The sequence below is a fragment of the Heptranchias perlo genome, chromosome 32 (genome assembly GCF_035084215.1).
Source record: "Heptranchias perlo isolate sHepPer1 chromosome 32, sHepPer1.hap1, whole genome shotgun sequence".
NCBI lineage: Eukaryota > Metazoa > Chordata > Chondrichthyes > Hexanchiformes > Hexanchidae > Heptranchias > Heptranchias perlo.
The window spans coordinates 27541086-27556590 of NC_090356.1; the positions used below are offsets into that span (position 1 = coordinate 27541086).

Below are 15505 nucleotides of genomic sequence, written 5' to 3' on the forward strand. Positions count from 1 at the left end.
TCTTCGGCATTTCAGGGGTCCCTTGCCAGAGGGCAGCAGTGCAGCCTGCCTGCAATACAGCTGAAGCATAAAAGGTAAGGCCTGAAGCAACCTTCATAGCCACTGGTAGTGTGATGCCTAACAGAGCCTACCTACACAGAGTTCCAGAGACAAATGCAGATATGTATGTCTCTGCCTGTGTTTGCAGGCGAGGTCACAGTCCTCCTGTGGTGCAACAGCACTTGCCTGGCAACCCTCAACTGCTCTTTTTTTCCCCCTCAAAAATATATTTTTTTAAAAAGATCACCATTGAAAAAAGTTTAAGGCTTTAGATATTCTCTAGGGTACAACATTGCTAGTCACTCCCGTAAGCAGTCTTGGCATCTTACGATTTGGGATATGCTTGTACTGCCGCATATCTAAATATACAATAGTGTAACAATAGTAAGTTCCTAGCAAACTAAACTGGATATTTGTGTCTTTCACACGTGTGCTTCTTCAATTTCTTCAAATGCAGACCAAGGCACACTTGGTAAGGTGAGGCAAATATAAATCATTACACTGTTTCATTTCACAATGAGTGCACATACAGAACAAGGTGTGGAGATGCCGGTGATGGATTGGGGTGGACAAATGTAAGGAATCTTACAACACCAGGTTATAGTCCAACAGTTTTATTTGAAAATCACAAGCTTTCGGAGATTATCTCCTTCGCCACCTGACAAAGGAGATAATCTCAGAAAGCTTGTGATTTTCAAATAAAACTGTTGGACTATAACCTGGTGTTGTAAGATTCCTTACATACAGAACAAGTCATGATTAGTCTCACTTAGTTCAATCAGTGCAACTTGTCTTTGCATTATAATATAAAGTAATGAACATGCTATGCTTCCTCACATTGGCAGATTGTCTTGCTTGACTTCAACAAAATAATTCCTAATTACTCTCCTGCATTCTAACCTCCTTGCATCCTTTGTTGGACCGAACTACCAACACGTGGGTCTTTATTCTCTTATTTACTGCCCCACAGGAAGTTTCCTGTTCTTTTTCACAAAATGTACAACTTCACACTTCTCAGTATTGAATTGTATCTTGACACCTAACTACCCACTCTGCTAACCTGTCCATGTCATCCTGCATTTTTTCTCGCATGCTACCTAGTTTGGTATCATCAGCAAACTGCAGCCTTATTCCCCTTGTGTCTACATTAGTTATATAAATCAAGAACAAAACAGATCCTAGCACAGATCAGAGAGCACCACTTCCCGCCAATCCAAAAAACATCCACTTACCCCTATTCTTAGCTTTCTAACCTCCAGCCATTTCTCTATAAATCAGGCTACATTCTATTTAACATTATGTGTCTTAATTTTCATAAGCCTCATATGGCACCCCAGCAAACACCTTTTGAAAATCCATGTATACATCCACCACATTGCCTTTATCTATACATTGTGATTTCTTCAAAAAAAATCAATTAGTCAAGCATGACCTCCTCTTTACAAATGCATACTAAATGTCCGTGATTACTCTAAACCTTTCTACATGTTAACTAATGTCATCCCATATTATGGACATATGGGGCAGAATTTGCCCAGGAGTTTTCCCAATCGTCCACTGTAACTTTGATAGATCAGCAGAAACCCCAGAGAAACGTAAACAGCCATTTACGCCGTTCTTCCGCTAGTTACTAGGAATAATCGGGAGAACTTTGCAGCAATTCCAGGTATAGAAGTTTACCCACAACCGAGATGAAACATAACTGGCCTATAATTTCCTACCTTATCCCTTTCCCTCTTCTCGAGCAGAGGTGTATCATTTATCACGCTGCAGTCTTTTTGCACAATTCCTATTTCCAAAGGCTTTTAGAAAATTATGGTTAGTGCCTCCACTATCTCCTTCAGTATTTAGGGGTGCATATCATTTGGGCTTTGTGACTTTTCTACTTCTATAACAACAAAAACTTACAATTCTATAGCACCTTTAACATAAAACATCCCAAAGCAATTTAGAGGTGAAAGTAACCATTTTAGTCTCATTCATTTTTAAAAAAAATAGTTTGTGTTTGAATGTTTCATACTGGTACTTAGCCTTCCTAATCTCCAATAGTGGTTTTTCCACATCTTCATCAGGCTGTACTATAGTCTCACCTTTCTCCGCAAAAACTGAAAAAGTATTTGTTAAGCATCTTCATAACTCCCTCACTCTCAAGTAGAATATATCTCTCTTTGGCTCTAGGTGTTCCTATTCCTCACTTGACTATTCCTTTACTTCTTATGTGCTTATTTGATACAGGGTAAAAAAAACAAAGGGGTATGAATACAAGCTGAAAAGGTGTAGATTCAGGTAAGGCATAAGAAAGCATTGCTTCAGAGGGTTATTGGTTTTCAGTCAAATTGGACATTAGGGGAATCAAATCATCGGTTACAACTGCTAGGCCAATAGGAAGGCGAACTAAATGAACCCATGATCTTTTCCAGCCTTGAGATTTTCTATATTTTAATGTGCATAAAAGACCGTGTCAATTCCCAGTCATTTTTCATACTTGGTCTTAGCCTTTAAACAGATTAAACTGTCATTCACCTCATTGCTGCTTATGGGACTTTGATGTGTGTAAATTGGCTGCTGCATTTGCCTATACTTCAAAAGTAATTCATTGACTGAATGACTTTTGTACATCCAGAGGATGTGAAAAGCACTATAAAATTGCAAATTCTCTCTCTTTAATAATCAGAGATATAGGTCTTATAACATCTGACAAAATAGCTGTGTGTGACAGCTCAACTCTGGTGGAGATAATAGGGCCACTGAAAGAAAACCATCACTTGTGAGAGCTGGAAGGTTTGCTACAGGTCTATCAATGGTCAGACCTACACATTAACATTAAAACTAAGGCCTGTTTTATATGTAAATACATTCAAACTGGTCCATCATGTCAGACTACAAAGGTCACCTCAAAGACTAGAGAACAGAACAGAGGTGGCACCTGAGTGATTGTTTCAACATGCAACTGCAGGGAATGGAATTCTTCCCACAAGAAGTAGTGATATATACATTAACACCAACATACCATTTAAAGGGCATCTTCATTAAAAAAAATGGACAAATTTTTTTATCTTCTGTTTATTTACACACAAAACATCAATCACACTAAGACACGTTATCCTGTCACCTGCACATGGTGTCACTGTGACAAACATCACATATGGGTGGTCTTCTTCCCCAAACAAAAATGAATATTGGCCAAACTTTTTTATGAATACAATGTCCTTTAACACTGGGCAAACAGATCTGAAGTTACAGCACACAGATGCAAACTTTTTTAAAACTGTTCTAAATTATTTTCAGTTATGACTCATTCATCAAGAACAAATAATTGTATTCAACAGTTTTAAACTATTGAGGAAATTATGAGTAAATTCATTGCCAATTTACATCCATGTCAAAAATAGCAGCCTAGGCATTTGGGCGTTATTTACATCCTTTCAAAATTCTGCCTGTTTATACAGTAATAAATCTTTAATATCATTTTGGTCTAAGGGGCAAGATCTAATTGGCTTTAATGTGGAGATGCCGGTGATGGACTGGGGTTGACAAATGTAAGGAATCTTACAACACCAGGTTATAATCCAACTGTTTTATTTAAAAATCACAAGCTTTCGGAGGCTTTCTCCTTCGTCAGGTGAGCGAGTGTGGGATTCCATGGAAGGTTACCGCATTTATATTCAGAGATGGTCTGTTTGTGGTTGGGTGGCTGTTTGAAGGCGAGTAGTGGAGGTGTGGGGATGGCCTTAGCGAGGTGTTAGTCGTCATCGATGATATGTTGAAGGCTGCGGAGAACATGGCGTAGTTTCTCCGCTCCGGGGAAGTACTGGACGACGAAGGGTACTCTGTTGGTTGCGTCCCGTGTTAGTCTTCTGAGGAGGTCTATGCGATTTTTCGCTGTGGCCCGTCGGAACTGTCGATCGACGAGTCGAGCGTCATATCCTGTTCTTACGAGGGCGTCTTTCAGCGTCTGTAGGTGTCCATCGCGTTCCTCCTCGTCTGAGCAGACCCTGTGTATTCGCAGGGCCTGTCCATAGGGGATGGCCTCTTTGACGTGGTTAGGGTGGGAGCTGGAAAAGTGGAGAATCGTGAGGTTGTCCGTGGGCTTGCGGTAGAGTGAGGTGCTGAGGTGCCCGTCTTTGATGGAGATTCATGTGTCCAAGAAAGAAACCGATTCTGAGGAGTAGTCCATGGTGAGCTTGATGGTGGGATGGAACTTGTTGATGTTATCGTGTAGTCTCTTCAGTGATTCTTCACCATGGGTCCATAGGAAGAAAATGTCGTCGATGTATCTGGTGTATAGCGTTGGTTGGAGGTCCTGTGCAGTGAAGTCGTGCTCGAACTTGTGCATGAAAATGTTGGCGTATTGGGGTGCGAATTTGGTCCCCATGGCTGTTTCGTGTGGTTTGGGTAAAGAACTGGTTATCGAAGGTGAAGACATTTTGATCCAGGATGAAGCGGATGAGTTGTAGGATGGCGTCTGGAGATTGGCTGTTGTTGGTGTTGAGTAGTGAGGCTGTTGCAGCGATGCCGTCATCGTGGGGGATACTGGTGTAGAGTGCCGAGACGTCCATCGTGGTGAGAAGTGTTCCTGGTTCAACTGGTCCGTGGGTGCTGAGTTTTTGTAGGAAGTCTGTAGTGTCGCGACAGAAGCTGGGGGTTCCCTGTACGATGGGTTTCAGGATGCCCTCGACGTATCCAGAGAGGTTCTCACACAGGGTTCTGTTGCCTGATATGATAGGACGTCCGGGTGTGTTGGCTTTGTGTATCTTTGGGAGGCAGTAGAAGTTTCCCATGCCGGGAGTACGTGGGATGAGAGCGCGTAGGATGCTTTGAAGGTCTGGATCGAAGGTCTTGATCAGTTTTTTGAGCTGGTGGGTGTGTTCCTTGGTCGGATCTGCGGGTAACCGAGAAACTACGCCATGTTCTCCGCAGCCTTCAACATGTCATTGATGACGACGAACACCTCGCTAAGGCCATCCCCACACCTCCACTACTCGCCTTCAAACAGCCACCCAACCTCAAACAGACCATCGCTCGCAGCAAATTACCCAGCTTTCAGGAGAACAGCGTCCACGACACCACACAACCCTGCCACGACAACCTCTGCAAGATATGCCAGATCATCGACACAGATACCACCATCACACGAGAGGACACCACCCACCAGGTACATGGTTCATACTCCTGTGACTCGGCCAACGTTGTCTACCTCATATGTTGCAGGAAAGGATGCCCCGGAGCATGGTACATTGGCGAGACCATGCAGACACCGCGCAACAATCGCCAGACAGGAGGGTTCCCTCGCAGTCGGGGAACACTTCAGCAGTCAAGGACATTCAGCCACCGATCTTCGGGTAAGCGTTCTCCAAGGCGGCCTTCGAGACACACGACAACGCAAAATCGAACAGAAATCGATAGCCAAGTTCCGCACCCATGAGGACGGCCTCAACCGGGATCTTGGGTTCATGTCACGCTACACGTAACCCCACCAGCGAACAAATGTTATCTGTTTTTAACACAACGGGTCATTCTCTGTCTTTCTCTTCCTTTCGGATGTTTCTCTCCCTCTCTCTCTCTGTTTTGTGTTCTGGCCGTTTGTGTATTCGGTGGTCCTGTAAGTAACATCACTCTGTCTGAACACTTTGATTGCCTTGACAACGGGCAGTTGGAAAGATTATCTGTAATCACCAGGTATTGTTCTCTGAATATAAATGCGGTAACCTTCCATGGAATCCCACACTCGCTCACCTGACGAAGGAGAAAGCCTCCGAAAGCTTGTGATTTTTAAATAAAACAGTTGGACTATAACCTGGTGTTGTAAGATTCCTTACATTAATTGGCTTTAGGCATTCTAAATAGTATGCTATACATCACACTCATACCTAGTCTTAATCTACACCAGTGGAGCGAACTCTGTGATGGAAGTCAAATTTTTTTTTTCTATAAATCGTTCAGAAAAAGGCATTTTCTAACACACCCCCGAGCTATACAGACCAGAAGGTCCCAGGTTCAGTACACTGGTCTGTACTTAGTTAGCTGATCTTAACTGAGTCACTACAATTGGCCTAAGCATCCACAGGTTAAGGTAAAATCAACTAGGTTCCCTTTCCTGATTGCTTTCCAGATATATCTGATAGAAAGTACACTTGTGCAAATGTCTGGTCAGAACAGGATCCGGCTGAGGTGTGATGGCTTCCAAGGTAGAACAGTCTGTTGACCCTAACTATTTAGGCTCACAGATGAAGCTTGGCCATTTGAGTGAAGTTTTGAAAGGCTCCTGGTGGCATAGAACCATGCCCCAGCAATACTCGATTCCTCCATAAAGAGAAATAAAACACTCAAAATATGTCAGTATGGACTCCATTCTGATGTATATAGAATATTATGCATACTCTCTGTGCATTGCTTCAGTGTATTTTTCTGCATATACACAGTATGTATCGATCTAGGTAGAAGACAGATAGATATGAATAAAAATGCATTATACTGTAATTAGCATAAATCTAAACCTCCAGATGAATATTTTCAATTTCAGCAGGAACATATGGCTGAACATTCCAGAAGTCATCAGTTCCTTTCAGGTAGCAAACAGCCATCATGCTGCAGAATTCACTCTATAAGAAGCACAAAAGACTGCCATGGAGAGGCAAAAGATGACACAGGAGACATGAGAAAAATAAATATTTTACTTCAGAAATATGCCAATATAAAAATTCCTCAAAGTCACATCTACACAATACTACAAGATGTTCAAAAGATAAAAAAGATGAAAAATCACTATCTTCTTAATATTTATGAATGATCTCAGAAACCTGGTTACTCATTTCCATTTGCAGATTAACAAACCAGCTGCTGAGCTTTGGGAGGATCCATCAGTCAAAGGATGCGCCACAGAGCATAGTCCAAATCAGGGGCCACAGAAGAAATGGATGCTGTTCACAAAGCACCAGCAGAGAAGCCTTCAGAGGCTCAAGGGAGCTCTGAACAGCAGAATCCTAGGGCAACATGGGTAACAGATTGGTTCTCTGGACAATTGTACTCCACCAAATGTGTGGCCCATTTGCATAATATTATGGAACTTAACCATCTTAGCCTCCACATGAATGTTTCAGATCTACACTGACCCTGACATTATTCAGTGGTCTCCTTCAAGCAGCAAGTACCATCATTTATATTGCTCTGAAATGGCAGTGGGATGTCGAAGGACCACCTGCTTTATGTGGCTGATATGTTTTTGTAGACCATCCCACGTATTTGTAGTACCATAGACAGGCCCTGCACGTGGTCCCACAACAGGAAATAGGTCTTCTCACTGCTCAGCAGCATGCTGGGTACTTCCCCTCCCTGGATGGTAAATGCTTGGTGGGTGTTGATGATTTTATTCCTCTTTAGCAAATTCTTCTCTCTTCTACCTCTCTTTGTTGTCTTCCGAGATGATTAAAGATTTGTGGATGGGTGCAGCAGAGCTGGTTGAACATTACTTCACTGTGGGGATAAAAAAAATTATAGAATTTGTAACATTGGAAACTGAAAGACTCCTGCAGACACCAGGCAGGCAAAGCATAACATATGCAAGTCAAGTGCATCTGCAGAATACACATACATAAAAAAAATTTCTGCATGTGCATTATTGACATTACAAAGTTTTGCTGAGCTAACATATACATCATATGCAATACTTTCCAACTACATTTACTGTACAAGAGGTGTAAAAAGAACTCTTTTAAACTTACCACATTGGAATTGAATTGTGTCCTTCCTGAAGTATTTTGAGTAGCTTATCTATCATTTCTTCAGGTCAAGTGAGTGTTTTTTATTACTAAATCACATCCTCTTCAATGTGCTTTGGACCTTTGATAATTAAATTCAACTTTCTTCCTTACACTTTTTTGAGGTAAAGAAGAACGAACAAACTTGCATTTATATAGCGCCTTGCATGACCTCAGGACATCCCAAAGTGTTTTACAGCCAATTAAGTACTTCTGAAGTGTAGTCACTGTTGTAATGTAGTTTATGTTTTCTGCAATCTTGAACTATTTGTTCAATTTCAGAATGTTAAGAACATTTTTAGAGATGACGATTCACATATATACTTACCTCTCTGGAACTGGTAGTGTGTCACAGTTGAATTTTATAAACTAATTTGAACAAACAATACCAATATGGTGAAACACTGCCATCTCTGCTTCTCAACTGAATTTCCCTCCTTTACTACCTCTACAGCTAACACAGTGTGCCATGATATTCATTTTCATTAGTCACCAAAATAATAGATTTGAATATTCCAATAAGCTTCCAAATGGATTATTGCCCCATGACATTTATCAGAAAATCCAGTGCTCCCACTTGAGTTGCATAATTGAAGTGCCTCTGCAACTCACGTCAGAAAATTACCTTTATTTTTGTAAATACTTATTCCTACTCTGCTTTTCTTCATTTTGGGAAAACTTAATTGATAATTCCAAGCACATAAAGGGCAGATTTTTTTTAAACCTCTAATCACAAATCGCAATTAAACTCCCCAATATTAAGGTGGTGTTAATAGAACTTTACTGGAGGGTCCTTTTGTGATACCCCTATTCTATAGATCAAATAGTGGTTCGTAAAGTGCTAAACTCAGTTTCAAAGACACCTCTGCAGAGCTGCCATTCCTCACACCACTATCATATCAAATGCATGTTTGCATGTTCAAGCATACATGAAGAATTTTCTACATTCAGTTCAAATCAACACAGTATTGCCACTGAAAACTATTTGCATAAACCCACTAAGTTCTACCAAATACCACAGAGCAACAGTGAAAATCATTCAATTTAATTATAAACAACTAACGTATTTGGTGTACATCATTCTTAAAATAAGCCTAACTTTTCTTGGTAATTTTTGTGATTGCCAAAGCAAGGGACACTAGCACTCCAAAATGGAATACTTTTCCACTTCACTCATCCAGTGCCAAAATCAAGCACTTCCATATTAGACATCTGCAGTACCTCTGCTCTGCTGCAACCCCAGAACTCAAACCTGCTGTTATTTGGCTTTCAACATGGCAAAGTGTTGCCACCAGTCCAGTTTTGGACAGGACCAACTGTTTTTTTGTTGAGAAGGCTGCGTAGAAATTTATAAAAGTCCATTTAAAAAAAATAAAAACTTTTCAATTAAATGCAGATACATTATTTGAGAAAATTCAGGTTTGTGAATTTTCACAATCAACAGTGTAAATCTCACAATTTCTCAAGCTATGCTCTGTCTAACTTTAGACTTGGCAAATAGACGATGAACCAAGTGCCCCTTTACATTCCAAGGTTGCCTTCGACATCAGCGAGGATCCCAGCTAGATAAACAAGTTGCCAGTTCACTTCAATAATAATTGTGTATGCAGCTGCTTTAAAGCCACATTTGTGACTTGAATAACTATATACATACAGTTTTCCCCACTATTGGTGAATCCACCTTGTAGTATGATGTTTTGGATAGTACTATAGCTCTACCTACTAGGCTAAATCATAACATCAGAAATGGTCTACATTATTGGCTGATCTCTGCCAAGAGGCAGTAAGGATTCTACAATTTGCGTCTGCATTAGAAAAGTTACAAACGAAAAAAAATCAGACTTCAAGATAAAGAAATTAGACAAACTAACTTGAAAGTTTCTAGGATTCAAACAACACTGGTCAATAGTTCATAACTTTTGGAACAGAAGTTGAAAAAAAGTTAGTTGTTATTTATCATTTCTCTTTTTTTTCGTGGCCTGAGTTGTGTGAAAAATTTTGAAGAAAAAAAATCCTGAAAAGACGAAAATATCAGATACAAAAACATTATTTTTGAAGACTAAATCTAAAATAAGACTAAAACTTAGGAACAAAAAGAGAATTAAATTTCTTCTGTATGCATTAAATAAAATATTATTCAAGATCCAGAGATGAGACTGAATGATAGCGGACACCCCCATTCAAAAACCAAGCTATCCAGTTCACATTCAGACAAGTGGCAACCTATACCATGTCCTGCTCCCCTTTTCGTTTTGGGTTCAGCAAAAGGCAATGCTGCCTCTCCTAATCTCTCCCATAGTTTACAGCACAGGAGAAGACCATTCGGCCCATCATGTCTGTGTCTTGTGCTGCTGCTCCGTGTGCGTGCGCATTTCTTTCTCTCTCTCTTTGCCGTATCCTTACCGCTCTGAACGGCAGCCCCTCCACAGTCCTCAACACGAGCTGAAACCCCTCCGACTCCTCCTCCAGCCCCCGGAGCCGCTGAGGGTGAGAAGGAACCCCCAGTCTTACCGCGCTGCCCCAGCCAAGCTCTGCCTGTTGTACCACCGCCGCCATTTTACCAACCGCCTGCCAGCCGGCGGCCCGCACCAATGCAAGCGATGGAGGGGGGGGGGGGAAGGTTGTTAGAACCATTTCCCAGCCAAACAACAGCAACACGGACTGCTACCCGGCTCCTTCACACGGTGCCCGCAGAAACAGGGAAACCCATTATAAAGGTAGATTCTACTTTTAAATATTTTAGTACAGAGTAACTGAATTCCGCAGCATATTTTCTCAGTGAAAGATTGAACCCCTAAATGGTGGTTGCTTTGGTAGAGCCAGCGTCGCCAGGTGTCAGGTTACCAGGGTGACAGGCTCAGGCCTATCGATTCCATGGAAGCAGGAGGAAGGATCCCTGGTTTTCCCATTTTAAATAATGTTTTGTTCAAGTTTGCATCCGAGTCAAGTGTTTAACCTTTCTTTGCCAGACCAATCATGTCTCATTCATCTGAAACGTGATGAACATACCAAATGAACGGTGATGATATAGCCGAAGATAAAGCCAACAGAGACTTAAGAGTCGTTGTAGACATACCTACAAATTGAGGGGCAGGAAAAGACCAGCTGGTCCATCAAGCCTGTCCCACACCTTCTGGAGCATCATGACTAAACACTTCCTCCCCAGGCAAAAACCCAGGCCATTAAGGGAAAAAATACTCTGGAAAATTCCTCTCTGACTCCCTCCCCATTCCCCTCCCAAAGCGATTAAAACCAATCCAGGAGATCACATGGACCAAGTGTTATCTATAAAGACATTTACCTTCTATATTTTGCGATCTCTGCCCCAGTGAAGAACCAGTCCAGCACCCTCTTGAAGGTATGCAGAGAGCCAGCACCCACCTCACCAGCCAGCAATGTATTACTTGATGTTCAATAATGTCTAACCAATGCAGCTTCGCAATCAACAAAACCAATATTGAATTATATAGCAGTCAGAGGAAGTCATGATCAAACTGTACGATGCTCTGGTCAGACCACACCTTGAGTACAGCATCTAATTCTGGTCGCCAAGATATAAACGAGACATTCAAGCTGTAGAGGCAGTACAGAGAAGAGCCACTGGGCTGAGCCCTAGTGTCAAAGGTCCATGTTACGAGGAAAGACTGGAGAAACATGGGATTTTCAGCCAGAAAGAAGGTGTCTAAGAGGTGATCTAATAGCAGTATAGAAGATAGCTAAGAGAATGGAGAAGGTAGATCTGGAATATTACTTTAAATTGTGAGAGTACAAGGAAGGGACACAGATTCAAAGTAAAAAAGGGAAATTCAGAACCAATGTCAGGAAATTCTCGGGATATGAGTGTTGCTTTAAGGATGGTATTTATTGCCCATTCCTAGTTGCCCTTGAGAAAGTGGTGTTAGGCCTTCTTGAGCCGCTGTTGTCTGTGAGTTGAAGGTGTTCACACAATGCTGTTAGGTAGGGAGTTCCAGGATTTTAGTCCAGGAACAATGAAGGAACGGCAGTATACATCCAAGTTAAGATGGTGTGGGACTTGGAGAGGAACTTGGAGGTGATGGACCTGCTGCCCTTGTCCTTCTGTGTGGTGGAGGTTGTGGGTTTGGGAGGTGCTGCCAAAGAAGCTTTGGTGGGTTGCTGCTGTACATCCTGTAGATAGTACTGCAGTCACATTGCTCCGGTTTGTGGAGGAAGTAAATGTTTCTTTAGGTTGGTGGATGAGGTAACAATCAAGTGGGCTGCTGTGTCCTGGAGCTTCATGGATGTTGTTGCAGTTGCACCCATTCTGGCAAATGGAGAGTATGCCATCACACTGACTTGTGTCTTGCAGCTGATGGAGAGGATTTGAGGAGTCAAGAGGTGAGCCACTCACCGCAGAACACCCAGCCTCTGACCTGCTATAGTAGCCATGACATGTGGCTGGTCCTTTAAACAACAACAACAACTTGCATTTATATAGTGCCTTTAACATAGTAAAACATCCCAGGGCGCTTCACAGGAGCATTATCAAACAAATTTTGACACCGAGCTACATAAGGAGATAGTAGGACAGGTGAAAGAGGTAGGTTTTAAGGAGCGTCTTAAAGAAGGAGAGGTAGAGAGGCAGAGAAGTTTAGGGAGGGAATTTCAGAGCTTAGGACCTAGGCAGCTGAAGGCACGGCTGCCAGTGGTAGAGCGATTAAAATTGGGGATGCGAAAGAGGCCAGAAGTGGAGGAGCGCAGAGATCTCGGAGGGTTGTAGGGCTAGAGGAGGTTCCAGAGATCAGGAGGGGTTTGAAAACAGGGATGAGAATTTTAAAATCGATGTGTTCCTGGACCGGGAGCCAGTGTAGGTCAGCGAGCACAGGGGTGATGGGAGAACAGGATTTGGTGCGAGTTAGGACACGGGCAGCAGAGTTTTGGATGAGCTCAAGTTTATGGAGGGTGGAAGATGGGAGGCCAGCCAGGAGAGCATTGGAGTAGTCGCATCTAGAGGTAACAAAGGTATGGATGAGGGTTTCAGCAGCAGTTGAGCTGAGGCAGGGGTGGAGACGGGCGATGTTACGGAGGTGGAAGTAGGCAGACTTGGTGATGGAGCGGATGTGTGGTTGGAAGTTTATTTCAGGGTCAAATAGGCCATCAAGGTTGCGAATGGTCTAGTTCAGCCTCAGAGTGACCAGGGAGAGGGATGGAGTCAGTGGCTAGGGAACGGAATTTGTGGCGGGGACCAAAGACAATGTCTTCCCAATATTTAGTTAGAGGACATTTTTGCTCATCCAGTACTGGATGTCGGACAAGTCATGTGACAAATTAGAGGCAGTGGAGAGGTCGAGAGAGATGGTGGTGAGATTGAGCTGGGTGTCGTCAGCGTACATGTGAAATCTGAAGTTGTGTTTTCGGATGATGTCGCCGGGGGGCAGCATGTAGATGAGAAATAGGAGGGGGCCGAGGATAGATCCTTGGGGGACTATGGAGTTAATTTGGTAAACATGGAGTGATCAATGAATAGAATGCACTTCTAGGACGTATAGCAGAGTCAAAAACCCTGGAATCTTTAAATAAACAATTATATGGTGAAATGGGGAGAATTTAGGATGTCTGGATCGATGAATTAAGATGGGCCAAATGGTCATCCATAATTATCTTTAATCTTAAAAATAAACATGCATTCTAAATGTTTAAATGGCTTTGCAAAGAGTCTCACTATCTTTGATAATAAATCTCACTCCTGACATTTCCTTAATGTTCACAACTCTGAGTTTATGGTTTTAGTATATTTGTCCATAAGATTTCCAGGTGTTCCTCCATTAAGTTAAATATTAAAAGGAATATGTTATCATTTTCAGGATGAAAATTGGTTGGATGAGCCCAGCGCATGGTTTGCATCTGTGAATTTGTTTGGAACTAACAATTTTTTTTTACAAACTCTGTTGAAAAACTATGCCAATAACTTTCCAACAGGGACAAGCAACAAGTCATTAATATCTGAAATCAGAGCCACTCCAACTCAAAAACTAGATAGTTTATACACCAGGCTCTGGTTGCTCTGCTTCCCACCCAAGTTTCTGTCCAGTATTCAGTTTTGCTGTCCCCTCATTTCCCTCTTTCATTCTCCCTTTCATTGCCATCCAATAACCTCTCCCCCACAATTCCATCCATTTCCTCCTGATTGCCATTCATTCCTCCTTCATCCCAATATAATTGCTTCAATGACAATTTGTTCTTGGGAGCAGCCCTTTTGAATTTGTAGTGATTTTCTATCATAAGGAAAATTTTGACAAGCACATTGTAGACAGTTTCCAACTCACAGACATTTGCTCTTCATCAGCTTTGGAGCGTGTGGTGGAGCATCTGCACCCATGTCGAGTTGAGTTGGATGGACATCATTGGATGTAACAACAGGATAGTTTCTCTGTTCCTGTAACTCTCTGGCCAGGCTGGGATTGTTCTTTTACATTTTGAAATCAAGGCAGCATTAATTTTGAACTCAGGCCGTGCATTCTTTTGTACTCAATGTGCTTTATTCACATTGGAATCAGATTTTTCCTTAAAAATGTGCACTTTCCTGCAGTGCTACTTTAGGATCTAAAAATTATCATGTTACAATGGGATTTCTGTTCATTTCAAAATAAAGAAAAATACACAAAATGTCATTTGTAAAAATAAAGTAGAAGTGCTTCAACCAACGATTTGCTCAAAGAAACAGCCATATTGCATTTGTAGAGTTTTTCCATCTTAAGCAAAATGTTCGTAAACACTATGTTAGGGTTAAGCTATTATCTTGTAAGCAGATCCTCCTCTACAATACAAGAATATATGGAGGAGGATCTGTAGCTGTTCAGAGTTGAGTTTGATGGCCGTCTCCAATTGCAATAATGCCAGAACTTGCTTCGATTTGACCACCTGAAAAGGTCTGAAAAGTAAACGTGAAAAGAAGTCTGCATTTGTTCTCATCTCAGATTGCTTTCCTTGAAAGAAGAATATGCAGTCCACTGCATATATGTTAGATCTTTTAGGGAAGTCTTCTATGAGTTGTTTGAACATAGCCCTCTGGAACTCTCAGTAGTTCAAGTCCAGCTCCTCTAAATACCTCTGGATCAATGCAGACATGTCATTTGACCCTATAAGTGGGGTGATCAAGCACAATGTTACTTTACAAGACGTGGCAGTCTCACTGTTCTTTTCATGAAGATGAACTAATAAAGAAGACTAGGGCCAAAGGAATTTGTTCATAAAAGGTAGAATTTGAATTTCCCATTACACTTTTAGTTAAGTTGCCAAACACAGAAAAAGCTACAGCATTCCTGGAGGTTTGATCATGTGATGTTCTGACCAAATGACATGTGACCACATAACACCCGATCACGTGACATCTGACCACGTGATGTCTAGGCGTGTGGATGAGGGTAACGCAGTGGATGTGGTATACATGGATTTCAGTAAGGCCTTCGATAAAGTCCCCCACAGGAGACTGGTCAAGAAGGTACGAGCCCATGGAATCCAGGGTGCCTTGGCACTTTGGATACAAAACTGGCTTAGTGGCAGAAGGCAGAGGGTGATGGTCGAAGGTTGTTTTTGTGACTGGAAGCCTGTGGCCAGTGGGGTACCACAGGGATTGGTGCTGGGTCCCTTGCTGTTTGTGGTCTACATTAATGATTTGGATATGAATGTAAAAGGTATGATCAGTAAGTTCGCTGATGATACAAAGATTGGTAGGGTGGTAAATAGTGAGG

At 42.0% G+C, this 15505-nt stretch overlaps 1 long non-coding RNA gene across 1 annotated transcript; it reads right to left on the reverse strand.

The window, feature by feature from the left end:
- Positions 1-6699: 6699 nt before the first annotated feature.
- Positions 6700-10394, reverse strand: LOC137300865 (uncharacterized). The gene is made up of 2 exons (XR_010958171.1): positions 10200-10394; positions 6700-7512 (listed from the first exon to the last, which is right to left on the reverse strand). It is a non-coding gene; the product is annotated as an uncharacterized lncRNA (long non-coding RNA).
- Between the last annotated feature and the right edge of the window lie 5111 nt (positions 10395-15505).